Raw genomic sequence first — 17,215 nt, 5'->3', positions numbered from 1 at the left:
ATGCCAGATTATAGTTACGCTTGTTTTCTTTTTCAAACAAGATCATGACCTTTGTATCATTGTAGCCTATCACTGCCAAGACATTGTTTTTGCTCAGGGTAACATTTTATTTCTTGTCAAAGTATCTTCTGATTTAGATAGCTATTTTAGGAATACTATGCTTGATTTTAACAGTGGTTCATTCTATTGTGAAATTTTGTTTAAAGGTAATAAAGATAATAAAATTTGAATAACTTAAAAAAAAACACATTGACATTTTGAAATAGGTATCTAACACCTACCAATTCATTTTGAAAATAAATAAATAAAATACTCTTCCAGTGCTCTGCTTCCTTAGAAACAGAAAATAGAAAATTGACATTAGCCAGGTGTGGTAGCTCACACCTGTAACCCTAGCACTTTGGGAGGCCGAGGTGGGTGGATCACCTGAGGTCAGGAGTTCGAGACCAGCCTGGCCAACATGGTGAAACCCCATCTCTACTAAAAATAGAAAAATTATCTGGGCGTGGTAGTGTGCACCTGTAGTCCCAGCTACTCCAGAGGCTGAGGCAGGAGAATTGCTTGAACCTGGCAGGCCGAGGTTGCAATGAGCCGAGATCCGGCCACTGCACTCCAGCTTGGGCGACAGAAGGGAGAGACTTCGTCACAAAAAGAAAAGAAAAAAAAAGAAAATTCGTGTTAATTCTGAGATTAGCAGAGAACAGTATACCTCTCAGAAAAAAAAAAAATTAAAAGATTTGATTGTTTTAAAGACTTTACAATTCAAAAACAACTTTAATAATCTTAAAAATAATTTCATAAAAAATTATGAATGACCTCATTTATTTTTCTCCTTCATTTCTGGTTCCTCATAGATATGCAGTTTGTATGTGTTTAATAAGGCCTAAAATTGCTACAGGAACTACAAGTTGAATCTATTGGTGTGGCTATTATTAACTTAAATTTTCAAAAGAGCTAGAAAACCTAATTTGTATTTTTCATTTTGGAACAAAAAAATCTCCCTTACTGTAATGCGGTTAAAAAACTTTATTTTTGCTATCAACAAAATGCTTAATAGTCCTAGGAACCTTCAAGTACAGTTTTTGAATTTCTTTATGAATGTGTTATTGATTCCAACTGGTTTGTTAGAAAACTTATGTTTTTTTAACAAATGTTCAAAGGAATACATAGCTTTCATAATTTGTATTAGGTTTTTTTATAACTTATTTTTAATTGCTTTTCTAAGAATTTTGAGGCTACTATGATTTTTTCTATGTACAGGGATTTAGCTGTTTGTGCGGTGGGGAAAGGGTTCTCCTCATTCCTTATCTCCCTCTCCTTTCTCTGGTCAGCTGGCAAGTCTGGATGTTATTTTTATCCGCGAAATTGTGTATTGCCTTCTCCATAACCAACACCGGTGACAATCCTCAGAAGCTCTTCCCCAGAGACCAAATTCATTTTCTTTGCTGCACACTCAGTCTCATAAGCTTAGAGCCTAAGCTACAGGCTGATTTTGAATTTTGATCTCCCAGGTGGCAGCTTGTGCATTGCTACAATATTATTAGGCTTATCAAGTTTTTCTTCACCTGGACAGAAAAATATTTTGTTGCTGTAGATGCCTAGATGATTATTTGGGGAATATTGTATCTTATTGTTATTCGTGTTTTTTCTCACTTATGAAATTGGTACTTGTTACTTAGAAATGGAGCAGCATGAAATAGATTAAAACCACATGCGAGTACATCTGTTTTCAGCCTTCTGAAGCATAGGTTGGACACAGTGAAAGAAAGATTCATGAGGCAGTGTTATATTCAGTGTATAGAGAGACCTCTGAAAATTAGGAAGCCTTTTTTTCTTTTCTGTATGTGAAGGGAATAAAGAGACAAAAATAGTGCTTAAAAATTAGACGTCAGACAGAATATAACAATCCACAGTTTCACGATGTGGTTGAGTATTTTAAATCCAATATATGAAAACAATATAATATTCAATTTGCTTCATTTCACTAGAACGCCAAAACGAGACAGCAAAATTATTGAGAGAACAAAGGCAATCTACAGACTGTCAAAACATTATAGTTGTTCTTCAGATATTAAATTATGACTTAGATATCATATTATTCCTTTGAATAGTGTGAAAATGGAGTCTTTTTCTCTTCATATTGTTGTAGAATGTATCTTGCTTTCAGTTTTTGAAAGGAAGGCTCAACATATCCACCACAATTCCTCTGAGTTTCAGGCATTTCAAGTACTTAATTTGAATGTAAGCAATAATGATTGCATTCAAAAATGCAAGTTGTTTAACATGCCAGTCTTTTACATATCCCCATGGTGCCCAGGAAACCTATTGCATATGTAGAGTAAGTAGTGGAAGCACGTTATACATCACTGCCTCACGTGTTTCATGCATCGCTTTATTTTAAGAGCTATGGATCTACTCCAAAAATGCTATTTATTTAATTCCTGACTGCCAAAGGTGTTGTGACCTTGCATTTTAAAACACTTTCATATTTTTTCTTACTTTATCTACATATTAAATTCAGAGACCCTTCCCTGACTATTTTTCATTGCTGTAAATTTGTTTGAAACAAATGCTTAAATGAGTGGGTGAGTGATGATTCCATCTGTGCTTCTTTTCTTTGTTGCTAAGCAAAAGAATTTATAATAGCCTTTCTAGAAGAAAATCATGAAACTCAAGTTGAAAGTTTAGTACACAAAGCTTGTTTCATCAGTTTTATAAAAGTTTTTTTATATCATTGTAAGAGAGTGGCTGTGGGGATTATTTAAATTCTGTATCTTTACAGTTGGGATAGAATTAATTTAGTGCTACTTAAAAATATGTGATAAATAATAGGAAACCTTAACTCTTCTTTTGATACACCATTTTACTAATATTCCTGTATTCCAAATTGCAGTCACTTAGTTGACTTAGAGAACACATGTTGCATACTGGTAGAGAGGCATTAGAACAAGTATTTTATACAGATACTGACTCTATGCAGGCTGAAATAGCTCTAGAAACCTGCTATGAGAGTTGCTAAATTTTGTCACTTATTTATTTCATATGTTATAAATTTGAAGTAATTTGGGAATAAGTAAATTTTTTTTCAAAATGAAAGGAAGTCCTACTAAAATAGGTTCTGTTGCTTTAATATTAGAATGATTTATTTCAGGTAGGAATGGTGGGGAGGGTATATAATTTACAGTATTTAATCTTTTTCTATTTAAATTGGTTTGCCTGTGGCAAAATAAGAACAGATTACTGGTACCCTAACCTCCAACCTTTTTAAAGGATTAGATGGACATTTTCCTTTAAGGGACATTTAATGGGGCATGATTCAAAGTACCATAAAGAAGAAATGGATAGGCTGGGCGTGGTGGCTCACGCCTGTAATCACAGGGCTTTGGGAGGCCAAGGTGGGTGGATCACCAGGAGTTCAAGACCAGTCTGGCCAACATGGTGAAACCCGTCTCTACTAAAAATGTAAAATTAGCTGGGCCTGGTAGCGGGCGCCTGTAATCCCAGCTACTTGGGAGGCCGAGGCAGGAGAACCGCTTGAACCTGGCAGGTGGAGGTTGCAGTGAGCCAAGATCAAGCCATTGCACTCCAACCTGGGCGACAAGACTGAAACTCCATCTCAAAGAAATAAAAAAGAAGAAGAAATGGATAACGCAAACCAGTTAATTTTACTCGGATTTATAATCAAATTTCTCCTTCCAAGTAAATTATTAGTATGTGGTATCAAATATGTCTGGCGAATTGAGGGATCTTTAAAATATCATTAGGTCTTTAGGACTCATAGTCAGCCGGCAGCTGCCTGCTTGTCTGGCTGAAGCCTTCCTGAACTAGGCTGGCTCTTTCTTGCTCGGTTTGGATGATACCAAGTAATTCAAAGTAGCGTAACAGGGAAGTGACTTAAGTCTCCTAGGAATTAGAAAGTTGCCTTACTTCTCAAAGCCTCATAAGTAATGGAGGACGTTAAATAGCAAAGAGTATAATTTAAACTGGGCTACAATTAAATGTGTGTGTGGCTATGTAGGAATGAAGCGTGTTTCTTCTCTTCCTGTACTCCCCCTCTCTTGACTGCGGAAATGGAACATCCTGAACAGTCTTTCTCTTGCCTTGGCTTAGCTGTGCTGTAGGATGGGACCTGGGCTTCTGTGTTGAGGTAACTTCTATTGTGAGGAAGAAGAGGGCGAAATTGTGTGGCATGATTTTTTTGTATGAAAAGTGAAGGGTCTATTCTTAATTTTGAACAACTGCCTGCTTTCTGATTTACTTTTGATCCGGATTTGTTGGATTCCTCACTGTACTGTGTAGGTTGAGCTTACAAAGGTGTGGATTTTGAGCAGTGTGATTACCCCCTTTCAGATTTGGGGTTGCTGTTGTTTTTGTCTTTGGGTTTTTATAAGGGGAGGAGGGGAAGGGGAAATGCCTAGGAAAGAAAATCATGTGATGTATGTGAATGCTGACATCGTCATAGGATCGGACTGAAGTCTTCCTCCCTCTAGCCTCTGAATGGAAACCAACTCAGTTCAAACTAAATGCATCTTGTGCATGGGCCAGATCCTCATCTGCCCCGTTTACTTACATAACACATACTAGTCAATCGAAAATAGTGATCCTCTGCCCTCTACCTGCCACACATTCGTGATTGAATATTTAACCCTTGTTTTTATTTGGTCTGAAAATCAAATAAGCAGTTGCCACAAAGGGGGAATTTGTCTTATGTCATCCATGATGTGGGTCCGTAATTACTTAAGCAGCCCCTTTATCTTAATCCTGAACATTGAACACAAGGAATCCTATTTTGAGGCCGTGAAAATTGGTTATCGTTTTATTCTGTTACCTGAGTGAGAGGTGAGGGTAACGGTGGGTGAGTGGATGGGGGAAGTATTATAATAGTAAACTTTTAATGTTATTAGAAGATTAAACATACATTTAAAAGATTTTTTTAACTCATTAACATTATTTTTTTCTTTTCAGTGGTAGTAAAGTTCTCTTATTCTATGGTTGTTATGACTTAATATTGTTCGACATACATTCAGGGCAGGGATTTAACTATATGTGGTAGATAAAAACTTGGAGATAAATAAGAAAACAAGCAACAATCAGGTAACAAATTAACAAGTACTTTAATGTTTTACTTTGTCATATTAAGTTTTGTGTACAATTTAAGCTTATGTTTTACCATCTGGACAGGCAAAAATAGTAATCTCCACTCAGAAATGAAATCAGAATGACAATTAAGTAGTAAGATTTTCAGACTTTGTCCACAGTTTGTCAATGATAAATATTAGGGACCTTCCTACTGTAAAAAAGAGAAGGGGGCCCACAATATTTATGGGGATACATGTCATTCATATGCTACATCTAAATTAATAGAGTGTATTGTGCACCTTTAATAGTGTCACTTGGTTTTTCTATGTTTTCCTTCTATAATAAAATTCTATAGAGGTGACTTTTGCTGTCTCATTTCCTGACAGCTACAAAAACAGCCCAAATATCTGCTTAATAAAAAAGCCCTTTGTTGTCTATGAAGGTCTTAAGGCTTTCCTTGATCCTGTTATGTAATCCATGACGATGTTATTTGCTGACTTTGGGGGAGGGGAAGAAATGCCGCCTGATTCATGGTTGTCATAAAAATATCCAAGATTCTCTGCATTTAGTTTAGCAACAGGAACGAGGGAACAGTTCACAATTGTGCCACAGAATTATTACTTCCCAAAACTCCTGCATGGACTTTCTACCTGAATATTGTATGAAGTCGATGCATTTATCAACTGTATGTGCCTGGATTGTGAATTTCTTGTTTTTCCCCCTCACATTACCATTATCCTTACTACCAAAACTAAAAAGGGGGAGAGAGAAAACTCTCTGAAATTGTTCTTGCTTAGCCCTGTACAATTAGCCATACAATTTGTAAAAGGAATACTTTTTAAGAAGGTTTAAACTAGTTACTACTTTTCAAATCAGACGTTGAGATGGTCAGGCTGCCTCTGGGCTTCATTATTTTATCTAATTGACTGATTCTGAATTCAGTCCTACACCAGTGCACTCAGTTCTAAAAGCAAGGCTTTGTTTTATTCTGGGTATTACCTGGTAACCAGTCAATTAAGAACATTAGTAGAACTCTGAAGGGAAAGCAGTTCCATAATCTCTTTGGAATCCAGTTGGGTTGATGCCAGTTGCTGTATATTGGAAAAGAGAAGGAGGAATCAACCAATTAGAGCCCCCTTTTAGTGCTTGAGAAACCAGCAATAAAGAACAAATCTTAATTCTGAAGAGCAGCCGTGATTAATTCAAATATAAATAGCTTTAAAAAATATAACTTCTGCTGGCTATAATATTCCAAATAATAAATGTCTGGCATGGTTGACTAAATAGAGGTATTTAAACCAGCTACCCGATTTCTTTATTGTAATGATCAGAAGTTGTTAGCATATAACAGACTTTTCCAAATGTTATGAAATAAAAGAAGTGTTTAGGGTTGTGTTCAAACCTGGTTTGGCCTCTAGTCGTGCCTTAGATTGGTCACTTCTCTCTAGACCTCAATTTCCTCACCTGTAAATGGAGGGGTTGAACTTAATGATCTTTACGTTACCATCAGCAATTCAGTCTTACATTACAAAACTGAAGGTACAGTTTTACATTTTAAAACTGAAGGTTTTTATGGTGTAATGACTGAAAGTAGCCCATGAATATCATGTGAGTCTGGGTGTGGCAGTATTTCATATGGAGTGATTTGCATAAGGGATATAATCAGAAATCAGATTTAGTCGGTTGAGTGAAGGCTTTGGGTCTAAACTACATCTTTTCTTTTTGAGACAGGCCTAAAAATATTATGTTTAGAAAACCGTTGTTTAAACTTGGCCTCGTGAAATGTTTTTGTTCTCCATTTGTGAACCATGGGCCTCTTCAGCCATGGGAATTATTTGATAGAGCCTGTGAACCCATTAGTGATCAGGCATTCCAGTTAGATGATAGATGTCACTTGTGTATGCATGATTATCTTCCAAAAGCATGTGGATGCTGATGTAATGCAATTAAAATACATTTAAAGGTGTTGCTGAATTCATAGTAGCCTTCTGATATTAAGATTTGTTTTTGTTTTTGTTCTGTTTTACTTGTAGCATTCATTAGGGTAGAGACGGGGTAGGAGTCTTCAGTTATTATTATGGAGGAAAGCCTCTCTGAAATATTTTGATCAAAGTAGGTCTTAATAGTTATTATAATAGATTATGAAATACTGCTCTAGAGAACTTCCCTAATTTTTCTGCTTTATACTCCTGCCATTAGAATGCTCCTTTTTACAAAAAAGAACATAACATAAAAAAGGAATTTAACAGAGGAAATGGTGAGGAGGAGGACAGGGAGGAGTGAGGAGGCTACTGACGCTCTCCTAAATTGTCCTCTCCACCAAGTAGCATTTTGGAGCTTCCTGACATCTGAAGCCATCTTTATTCCTTTGTGGCAGGGTTAAGAATATGGGCTGCTGAGGCTACATCCTGCATGATGCCAGGGAGTAGAGGGAGCCATCTGACGAGATGGGTGTGCTCCGTGTTGTATAACGTGGCAGTTCTTGTTAGGAGGGGGAGGCAGGTGCTACTAAAACCTCTTTAAGCCACGTGGTTTGGAAGTGTCTTATATTTTAGCTTCTGCTTATACTCCACCTCCACAAATATTTGAACATATTCGATGTGCCAGGTAGATTGAAGGATAGTTTTGATACTGCGCTGCATTTTTCCTTTTCAAGGTAGTCCTGGACATTCTGTAGGGGAAGCAGCATTAACCAGTTTCAAGTGAAAGGGTGCCTACCTCTGATACCATTTCTCTTTTATTCAGTGCCCCTTCTGAGAATTATTTCTAACCCAGATCCTTACAGTAACCTTTTATGTATATTTTGTGGTCTTCATTTTACAGCTGAAAAAAACTGGAGATCTCAAAGATGCAACAGCTTCTGTAAAGTCACTCAGATTCCTGGTACCTACAAGGGTCAATATAGGAGGCACACACAGCTTCTGGCTCCTGGTTCAATGGCCTGAGTATTTATTGTGTAGCCTCTGAGAAGGAAACAAACATAAGAATATGTGAACATTTTTGTCTAGTATGCTTTGACAGAGGGTAGGCATTCAATTTTTTTTTTCTCTTTTTCTTTCTTTCTTTCTTTTTTGAGACAGAGTCTAGCTCTGCTGTCCATCCTGGAGTGCAGTGGCACAATCTTGGTTCACTGCAGCCTCCGCCTCCTGAGCTCAAACGCTCCTCCCACTTCAGCCTCCCAAGTAGCTGGAACTACAGGTGCCTGCCAGTGCACCTGGCTAGTTTTTGTATTTTTTGCAGAAATGGGACTTTGCCATGTTGCCTAAGCTGGTCTCAAACTCCTGGGCTCAAGCAATTCACCCACCTTGGCCTCCCAAAGTGCTGGGATTACGGACATGAGCCATCATGTCCGGCCAAGATTTCTTAATTTCAATTTGGGAGATGGTACAAAATTTAAAAGTCTGTATTTTATCATAATCTATGAAAGATTCAGACCTCACAGTTGGCTGGTTTCATACTGAAGTGTGCCTTATTGGGAGTGGAAACTTTTCCAAGTTGACTTCTTCTCTTCCCTGATTCTGATTCACCAGATTTGCCATGGGACTTAAGCATGTGCATTCTTCATGTGATTCAGATACACTTCCTTCGCTTCCCACCCCCCACTTTTGCGTTGCTTTGGATGTATACGTAAAGTCCAGAGCTGTCTGAGGCCATTCATACAACAAATATACATCAGGCATCTACTGTGCACCAGGTACTATGGTTGTTGGGATATATCAGGGACTAATTAAAAACAAAGGTTCCTGGCTTCACCCAGCTTATTTTCCAAATAATTACCAGACATCTTTGAATATCCTGTTTATTATTTAATTTAGAAGATTAATAAGAGGAAAAGTAAGAACCCAGAGTATTGATAGGAGAAAATAGGCAGTGGGCCTTCTGAGAAATAACAAAAGGTGAAATTCTTATATCAGATATAAAATGCAAGTCCATTTTTCATTAAGGTTCAGGAAAGTTGTCAGAATTCATGTTAAGTAAGTGACTAGAGTTTATCAATGATGGATAGGTCTGTATGCAGAAAGCCAACTAGTGACTTTGCAGATTGCCTTTTGGGGTTTGGACTTCAGTAAACAGTTTTAATGCAGCTTTTTATCAGTATAGTAGCATTCCATTTTATAAAATAATGGTTATAAATAAGAAACTCAGTTTAATTCTTTTCAGTTTCTGTAGTCAGAGAAAAGTCTAATTAGATCTCTTGTGGCTTCTCTCTCTTATCTCTAAAGTTCTCAGTCATTTACACTGACTTAGCTTGTGGTCCTTAGAGATTTCATAAGTTTATCTTGGTGTTTTTTTATGTTCATGTCAGTACAGAGAGCCATTTGTCAAAATTATTTTCACCTTGGAGCCATTTCTTTATGTTTATTCACTAGTTCTTTTAATATATGTCTCTTGTAACACATGCTTCTTTTAATCAAACTTTTTGCACAGTAGGAGAATTTTAATTTACTGCCTTGGCTTTTTTTCTGGATTGCTTTAATTTTTTCTGCTACTCGGTCTGTTTTTCCACTTTTCTTTCCGTTATATTTTTTTCACCTTTTTTTTTCCAACTGACTTTGGCTGGCTTAGCTTGGACAAAAACTACACCTAGTTTTGCCGAGTTTTTTAGAGCTTAAAAAATTGCCATTAATCTCTGGTATCATAACATCCTCTTAAGGCAAGTTATCTTGTTGCTCTGTCCTCTAAATGTAGCATCTAGAGTCAGAAGGCTTCTGGCAAGGATAAAAATAGCCTTCCTGCTTGCTGGTTTGTTGTTAGCTTTACTTGCAGTAGGAAATCTTTTGAATTCCTTAATTGGGTCAGCTTCTTACTAGTTTCTCTCTAGACATTCCCTTCCGCCTGAAATTCTTAGATGCTTTTAGATCTTGCAGCTTAGCACCTGCCCCGAGTTGTAGTCAAAGCAGTGCTTCCTTTTTATGAAACCTTCCTCCATCTGTAGAAACATATTCCATTGACCTCACCCATCTTACAGATAAGTGTTATTTTCTTTTGCCACTACTACAATCTGTTTTTCAATCATCATATCACAATTGAAACATTAAATTTGGGGTTTTGGTTCAAAATGAAGATCTTCTCTGGTTTTATTGAAAAGAAAAATTTTAGGTTGAATTTTTGAAGTTTTCATTAAAATTATTATGTATCTTTGCCAGTTTGGCTTTGATAAAAGGGGTTAGGTTTTGTTCTTTTCTCTCTCTTCCTGAGAAGACTTGTATCCCTGTTTTTAACCAAGGACACTAGCAAATTCTCATTTTTCTGAAGCTGAAATATCCCCCAGATTTGCCACTCCCTTCTCCAAGGTTCCAGTTCAGAACTTTTTGGCCAAAAGAAATCCTACTTGTCCCTTCTCTTACAAGTGGAAAATTGTTGGTTATCTTCGGCTTATTACTGGGGAAGGGAAAAGAATTAATTTGGTTAAGTACCTACTGCATATTGAGGGACTTTTTTTGGCATTGTGCAAACATTATCTCAAGACTGTCTCACAACAGCTTTGTGAATTGATGGAATTATCTCTGTTTTCCTGAGGTTCAGCAAAGCTAAATAACTTGACCTAGGTCACAAGATGATACCAGCTTGACTCTACCCATTACACTGCATCTTCCATGGCAGAGAGACCATCAATTGCTAACTTTGCTTCATTCATTTTCCACAGTTGTTTATTGAGCACCTTTCTCTGCTCCAGGCTCTGGGATATCAGACCCAGAATCCATAAAGATCTCATTGCCCTACAGCAAGAGATTAAAACAAGTAATGTAAATATGGTATAATAAGTGTAAAGAATACTGGAAGGAGTACAGAGGGTTATCTGAATCAAGGCAAGGATGATGTGGGGCAGGGAAGGCTTCTCATAAGATGTGAGGCCTAACAGGGCAACTGCCGGGACAAAAGTGTGGAGGCTTGAGTGGTAAGACATTGAGGGGCAGAGAGAGAGAGGAGGGCATTCTAGGTAGAGGGAGTTACCCAGAAGTTGAAGTTATGGGCCAGCAGTTCTGAATGGCTGGAGTGCCTGATGTGGGAAGGGAAATGGCAGTGTGGAGAGTTAGGAAAGCCATTAATTCAAAGATTTTTGTAAGTACTGCCTTTTAAGCTGAAAGCCAAATCTGTAGCAGAGAAGGGTTTTGTTTAGCCTAAACTCCGTGTGTTTAGTGACTTTTAAGTGGCTCTTTGGGAGGGGACAAGACTTCAGCTGATACCTGTCTCAGCCAGTTCCTTCTTTGTGATTTTGCATGGGAATGTCTTCGTTGGAAGTTGGTTGTAGCACAGATAGATAAGGGGGTAGAATAAGCTTCCTGATTTTGATTTGGGGAGTTATTTTTGTGTCAATAGACTAAATTATTAAAAATTAAATTATAGAACATATGGAATGCTGTTTTGTTCATATTGCTATGTCTTCTGCATTTGTGTAAGTATAAAGTTGGCATTCAAAACCAGTGGATTTATTACACATTTCTTGAGCTTTGCTGTCCGATGTCCAGGTCCCCACAGCGCCATCTTGCTGCAAGTCTCAAGCGGAGTTTGTAAAAACAGAAGATGTGCAGGGGTAGGAGGACTACCTCCTTTAAAATATTACTTACGACAGTATAGTTTTGATTTACTTAGATGTGAGCTAAACAAAATTAGCAGGAGCAGAGGTAGGAGCAGCACTTCTAGTTAGGTAATCAACAACAACAAATGTACGTGTATGTATATATTTGTGTGTATTAGAAACTTTTAATGGTGCTCACTGAAGACTCCTCTGCAAACACCCTGCTTTTCTTTGGAGTATCCACGTTTTTATAGGGTGAATCAACCAAAAGTTGATCCTTAAAAATTTTATGCTGTCACTTTAGAGTTATTCCCTATTATCATTCCTTGGCCTGCACCATGTTGTCAACATTGTTGGCATAACTGTGAAAAAGAAAAGCTTATAGATAGTGTGAAATCTAATTGCGCTGCAGATACATTTGATACTTTTTGGTGTTTGTGTGTTTGAAATGGCAGCATTTATTTTTATTATTTCCTGTTGAATTATTGGTAGTAGTAATATCTGGATCATTCTTTAGAAAATAACTTATTTTACCTAATTAATGAAAGTAATACTTATATATACTGCTAATGTAAAGGAGGATTTCCTCTAGTCTTTTCTCCTTTTATTTTTTGACTTGGTTACTTTAGTTAGTGTCTTAAAAGGATATGATAGTACATACTGTTCTTTTTAGCACCTCCTGCCCCACCTATTCTAAGTCAGTCTGTTGGTAAATATTGGTTCTTCCAACTGGCAAATGCTTAGCATGGAATTGCCTAGTTGACGTATGGATCTTTTCTAGGTTGTAGGATTTGGTAGTGTAGATCCCCAGAGTCACACTGTATCTGTTGCCTATATTTGGCTAGGTTGAGTCATGTCACCGAATATAGCCTATGCCTTTGGCATGATGTATGCCAGGCTTCTGGTTCCAAATTCTGCAGCTGGCCTCCAGAGACTACTACTTTTCCTGTCATAATGTTCCTTAAGATGAGGGCTGCTGACCAGGCAGTATTTTTTATATTTATAACACAATCAATACCAAGAGCCTTCAAAGATTGAATTTTGCCCATCAAATAGGTTCACATGCCGAAATCCTAATGCCTTCCTTCTCCTTTGAGAAATTAAATTCTGAATGTGCCCAAACCTGGATACTGATTAAAGACAGATGAGTTCTTGGCTGGGCGCCGTGGCTCATGCCTGTAATCCCAGCACTTTGGGAGGCCGAGGCAGAGGCATCACCTGAGGTCAGGAGTTCGAGATCAGCCTGGCCAACATGGTGAAACTCTGTCTCTACAAAAGTACAAAAAAATTATCTGGGCATGATGGCGGGTGCCAGTAATCCCAGCTACTCAGGAGGCTAAGGTGGGAGAATCACTTGAACCTGGGAGGCGGAGGTTACAGTGAGCCAAGATCACGCCATTGCCCTCCAGCCTGGGAGACAGAGCGAGACTCTGTCTGAAAAAATAAAATAAAATAAAGATGACTTCTCAAAATCCAACCAAACAAAACAGCAGGCAGGTACTGGGTTATATTAATATTCAGACATCTCAATTTTTATTTTATTATACTTTACTTATGAAATACTGGTGTTTTGAGTTCAGTGGAATGAACTCATCAAATGCTCACCTGGTACCCAAACAGGACACTCAAGATGCCTAGGTATTAAAAGCTCTAATTCTGAAGGAGGCTTTAATGTAAAAGAGATAAGGTTAGCCAGAAGCTGAAATGATTAGGTAAGAAAGTTAGTTGTTGCTTTGTAGCTACAAATAAAATTTGATGAGTTCGTTAAAAAGATGTTTCCAGCCAGGCGAGGTGGCTCAAGCCTGTAATCCCAGCACTTTGGGAGGCCAAGGCAGGAGGATCACAAGGTCAGGAGTTCAAGACCAGCCTAGCCAATATGGTGAAACCCTGACTCTACTAAAAATACAAAAATTAGCTGGGTGTTGTGGTGCTTGCCTGTAGTCCCAGCTACTCGGGAGGCTGAGGCAGAAGAATCGCTTGAACCCAGGAAGCAGAGGTTGCAGTGAGCCGAGATTGTGCTACTGCACTCCAGCCTGGGTGACAGAGACTCCATCTAAAAAAAAAAAAAATAGATTTGAAAAAATCCTTGAGAAAACTTATGCCTATGCAAAAGCCTGCATGCACGTAGATGTTTTTGACAGCTTTATTCATAGTTGTCAAAACTTGGAAAAACCAAGATACCCTTCAGTAGGTGAATATAGATTAGTAAACTGTGATCCATCCAAACAATGGAGTATTATTAAGCACTAAAAAGAAATGAGCAATCAAACCATGAAAAGATGTGGAGGAACCTTAAATGCATATGACTAAGTGAAAGATGGCAATCTGGAAGACTGCATACTTTATGATTCCAACTGTGTGATAGTCTGGAAAAGGCAAGTCTGTGAGACAGTAAAAAGATCAGGGGTTGCGGGCTGGCGAAGAGGGATGAATGGGGGAGCACAGAGAATTTTTATGGCAGCGAAACTACTTTGTCTGATACCATAATGGGTGGATACATGTCATTATACATTTGTCCAAACCCACAGAATGAACACCAAGAGTGAACCCTAATGTAAACTCTGAACTTTGGGTGTAACAAATGTATGGGTTGGTGCAAAAGTAATTGCAGTTTTTGCCATCAACCTATACCACTCTGGTCGGGATGTTGATAATGGGGTAAGCTATGCATATGTGGGGGCAGAGGGATATCAGAAATCTCTGTATCTTCCTCTCCATTCTGCTGTGAACCTAAAATGCTCTAAAAATGACGTTTATATATTTATTTGTAAGTATGCAAATATGCTTATATATAAGCACATATTTATATATCAACATAAAAATACATATATATATATATATAAACGAGACACACAGTCTTCATTGGGAACATGGAGTAAGGGCCACTGTCTCAGGCATGGGAGGGGATTATCAACTAGCTAGCCATGGAATAGAAAAGCTGTAGAAACTTACACCAATATAGCAGAGAGGATATTAGAACAGAAATAAAGGAAAAAGGACAAGGAGAGTGCAAAAAGGTTGTAGATAACCAAATTCCCATGGCACTTTTAATGGGAGCTTTTGGAGGATTTCCAGAAAGGAAATGGTATGTGTTATCCATAATAGATTATGGACAACTCTTTAGATATTTTAGTTGTGGAGAGAATTTACAGAAGAGTAGGGCACACAAGTTAGGGAAGCATTATGAAAGTTAAAAAAAGAAAACAAATCAATGTCACTTAATGTCACTGCCTGTATGTTAAAATTTAAGTAGAAAGAATAGCTGATTGTTTAACAGAATGTCACAGGTGTGTTTGCTACTAGAGACTGCAGTTGATTCTAACCTGACAACAGGAATTATATCACAAGGCTGAATCAAAAAAATTAAAAACAAGTATCACTTTCAGAGTTCAATTGTGAACTTTGCCAGTGATTCTTCAGTGTTGCATTGTGTCTTAGCTGGAGGGTAGAATGACTGTAACTTATAAGGCCAAGGGACAGGGAAAGCATTAAAGGTCACCTAGTTTGGTTGCAGGAGGTCTCTTCAGGAGATATGGGCTGAGTTAATCTCATAATAGAGTTAAGAGACCGTTTTGTTACTGTCAAGTTGAAATTTTCTCTTTAAAAGGTACCCAAAATATGAGTTTGTGATAAAGTGGAACTTCATTTGTGAAACTTCACTGTGAAACCAGCCTGTTAATAATTGTCTTTTGGATTCTCATTGTTCATTATCCTCCCTTAGGGCTGGGTGAGGTGGCTCATTCCTGTAAACCTGGCACTTGAAGAGGCTGAGGTGGGAGGATTGCTTGAGCCCAAGAGTTCAAGACCAGCCTGGGTAACATAGGGAGACCCCCATCGCTACAAAAAATAAAAAATTAGCTAGGCATGGTGGCATGCATCGGTAGTCCCAGTCACTTGGGAGACTTGAGGTGGTAGGATCACTTAAGCCTGGGAGGTCGAGGCTGGAGCTGAGATAGCACCACACTGCACTCCAGCCTGGGCGACAGAGTGAGACCCTGTCTCAAAAATAATAATAATAATAATAATCCTTCCTTGGCATCAAGTAAGAGGCATTATGGTTCATATAGAACAGCCTTGGTTTCTATTGCAATGTTAGTATTAAATAATTGGAATATCTTCTTGGAGATAATAAGACATTTCCTCTTAATATTTCAACTAATGTTATCAAATATTTTTGTCTCTATATTGATTTAGTCATTCTTCTGAAAATGTTTTATGATAAATGAAAGTGTGTGATAGCTCTTATTCATTTACTAGAGAGTTTTAGAAGTATAAAATCTCTGTATATGTTCCATTACAGAAAATCAGCTGCTACTTTTAGTCGTGATTCAGAAACAGTACTCTGTTCCCACCTCCCAGGTTTTTTTTTTTTTTTTTTTTTTGAGACAGAGTTTTGTGCTTGTCTCCCAGGCTGGAGAGCAGTGGCGAGATCTCAGCTCACTGCAACCCCCACCTCCTGGATTCAAGCAATTCTCCTGCCTCAGCCTCCCCAGTAGCTGGGTTGATTACAAGTGTGCACCACCACGCCTGGCTAATTTTTGTATTTTTAGTAGAGATAGGGTTTCACCACATTGACCAGGCTGGTCTCGAACTCCTGACTTCAGGCAATCTGCCCGCCTCGGCCTCTCAAAGTGCTGGGATTACAGGCATGAGCCACCGCACCTGGCCCTCCATCCCCCAAGTTTTTAACAGGGTCATGTTCTTGCTCCTAGCATCTCAAGTCTATCCTTTTAAAAATACATGCTTGTGACAGGCCATAGATCCAGGCTTTAGTTAAAAAGCAGCCTAGATAGAATTCAGTAGATTTGGGTGCTTGGCTATGTACATTAGCATTAAAGAATGAAACCAATTTTTAGGAAGAAATTGAAATATCAAAATTAATTTTTACCTTTTTTTCTTCCATCTCCATTCCTACCTCCACTCCCCCCTACATAGGACTAAGCTGAAATTTAAATGGAATGATTACCAACTTAGTTTCTTTTAAATCCTTTTATTTGGTTTTAAAATTGTAGGAAAATTGGCGGCCAGGCGCAGTGGCTCATTCCTGTAATCCTAGCACTTTGGGAAGCCGAGACGGGTGGATCACAAGGTCAGGAGATGGAGACCATCCTGGCTAACATGGTGAAACCCCGTCTCTACTAAAAATACAAAAAAATTAGCCAGGCGTGGTAGTGGGCACCTGTAGTCCCAGCTACTCGGGAGACTGAGGCAGGAGAATGGTGTGAACCTGGGAGGCGGAGCTTGCAGTGACCCGAGATCACGCCACTGCACTCCAGCCTGGGAGACAGAGCGAGACTCTGTCTAAAAAAAAAAAAAAAATTGTAGGAAAAGTATAAAGTTTAGAGTTTATCCAGACTTCAAGTTTTGGATATGGATTAATTAAAGCTGTTGGCAATAGAGAATAGTTTCCTCTTTTCATGACATGAGTTCATTACTATGGAGACTGTTTCAAAGAAGCAGCATTTGAAAACATTGAAGACCTTAAGTTCCTTTCTAAAGAGTTGTTAATATGCAGCTGTTGGATTGATGGGACCCCGTGTTAGCTCTGGTTCCCAGAATATTTAGTGGAACTAGGTAGAGTCCTTGCTGGCATCCTGGAAGGCCTGCCCCAGCCGC

At 38.3% G+C, this 17,215-nt stretch overlaps 1 protein-coding gene and 1 long non-coding RNA gene across 5 annotated transcripts in view; one reads left to right on the top strand and one right to left on the bottom strand.

The window, feature by feature from the left end:
• CPEB4 (cytoplasmic polyadenylation element binding protein 4) overlaps nucleotides 1-17,215 on the top strand; it is a 72,273-nt gene that overhangs the window by 25,773 nt on the left and 29,285 nt on the right. The window lies entirely within an intron of this gene.
• LOC115837655 lies at nucleotides 5,354-16,527 on the bottom strand. The gene is made up of 2 exons (XR_004032708.1): nucleotides 16,488-16,527; nucleotides 5,354-8,133 (listed from the first exon to the last, which is right to left on the bottom strand). It is a non-coding gene; the product is annotated as an uncharacterized LOC115837655 (long non-coding RNA).

Source organism: Nomascus leucogenys, chromosome 2 (genome assembly GCF_006542625.1).
Source record: "Nomascus leucogenys isolate Asia chromosome 2, Asia_NLE_v1, whole genome shotgun sequence".
Classification (NCBI taxonomy): Eukaryota; Metazoa; Chordata; class Mammalia; order Primates; family Hylobatidae; genus Nomascus; species Nomascus leucogenys.
This window is presented reverse-complemented; position numbering and strand designations above follow the sequence as displayed.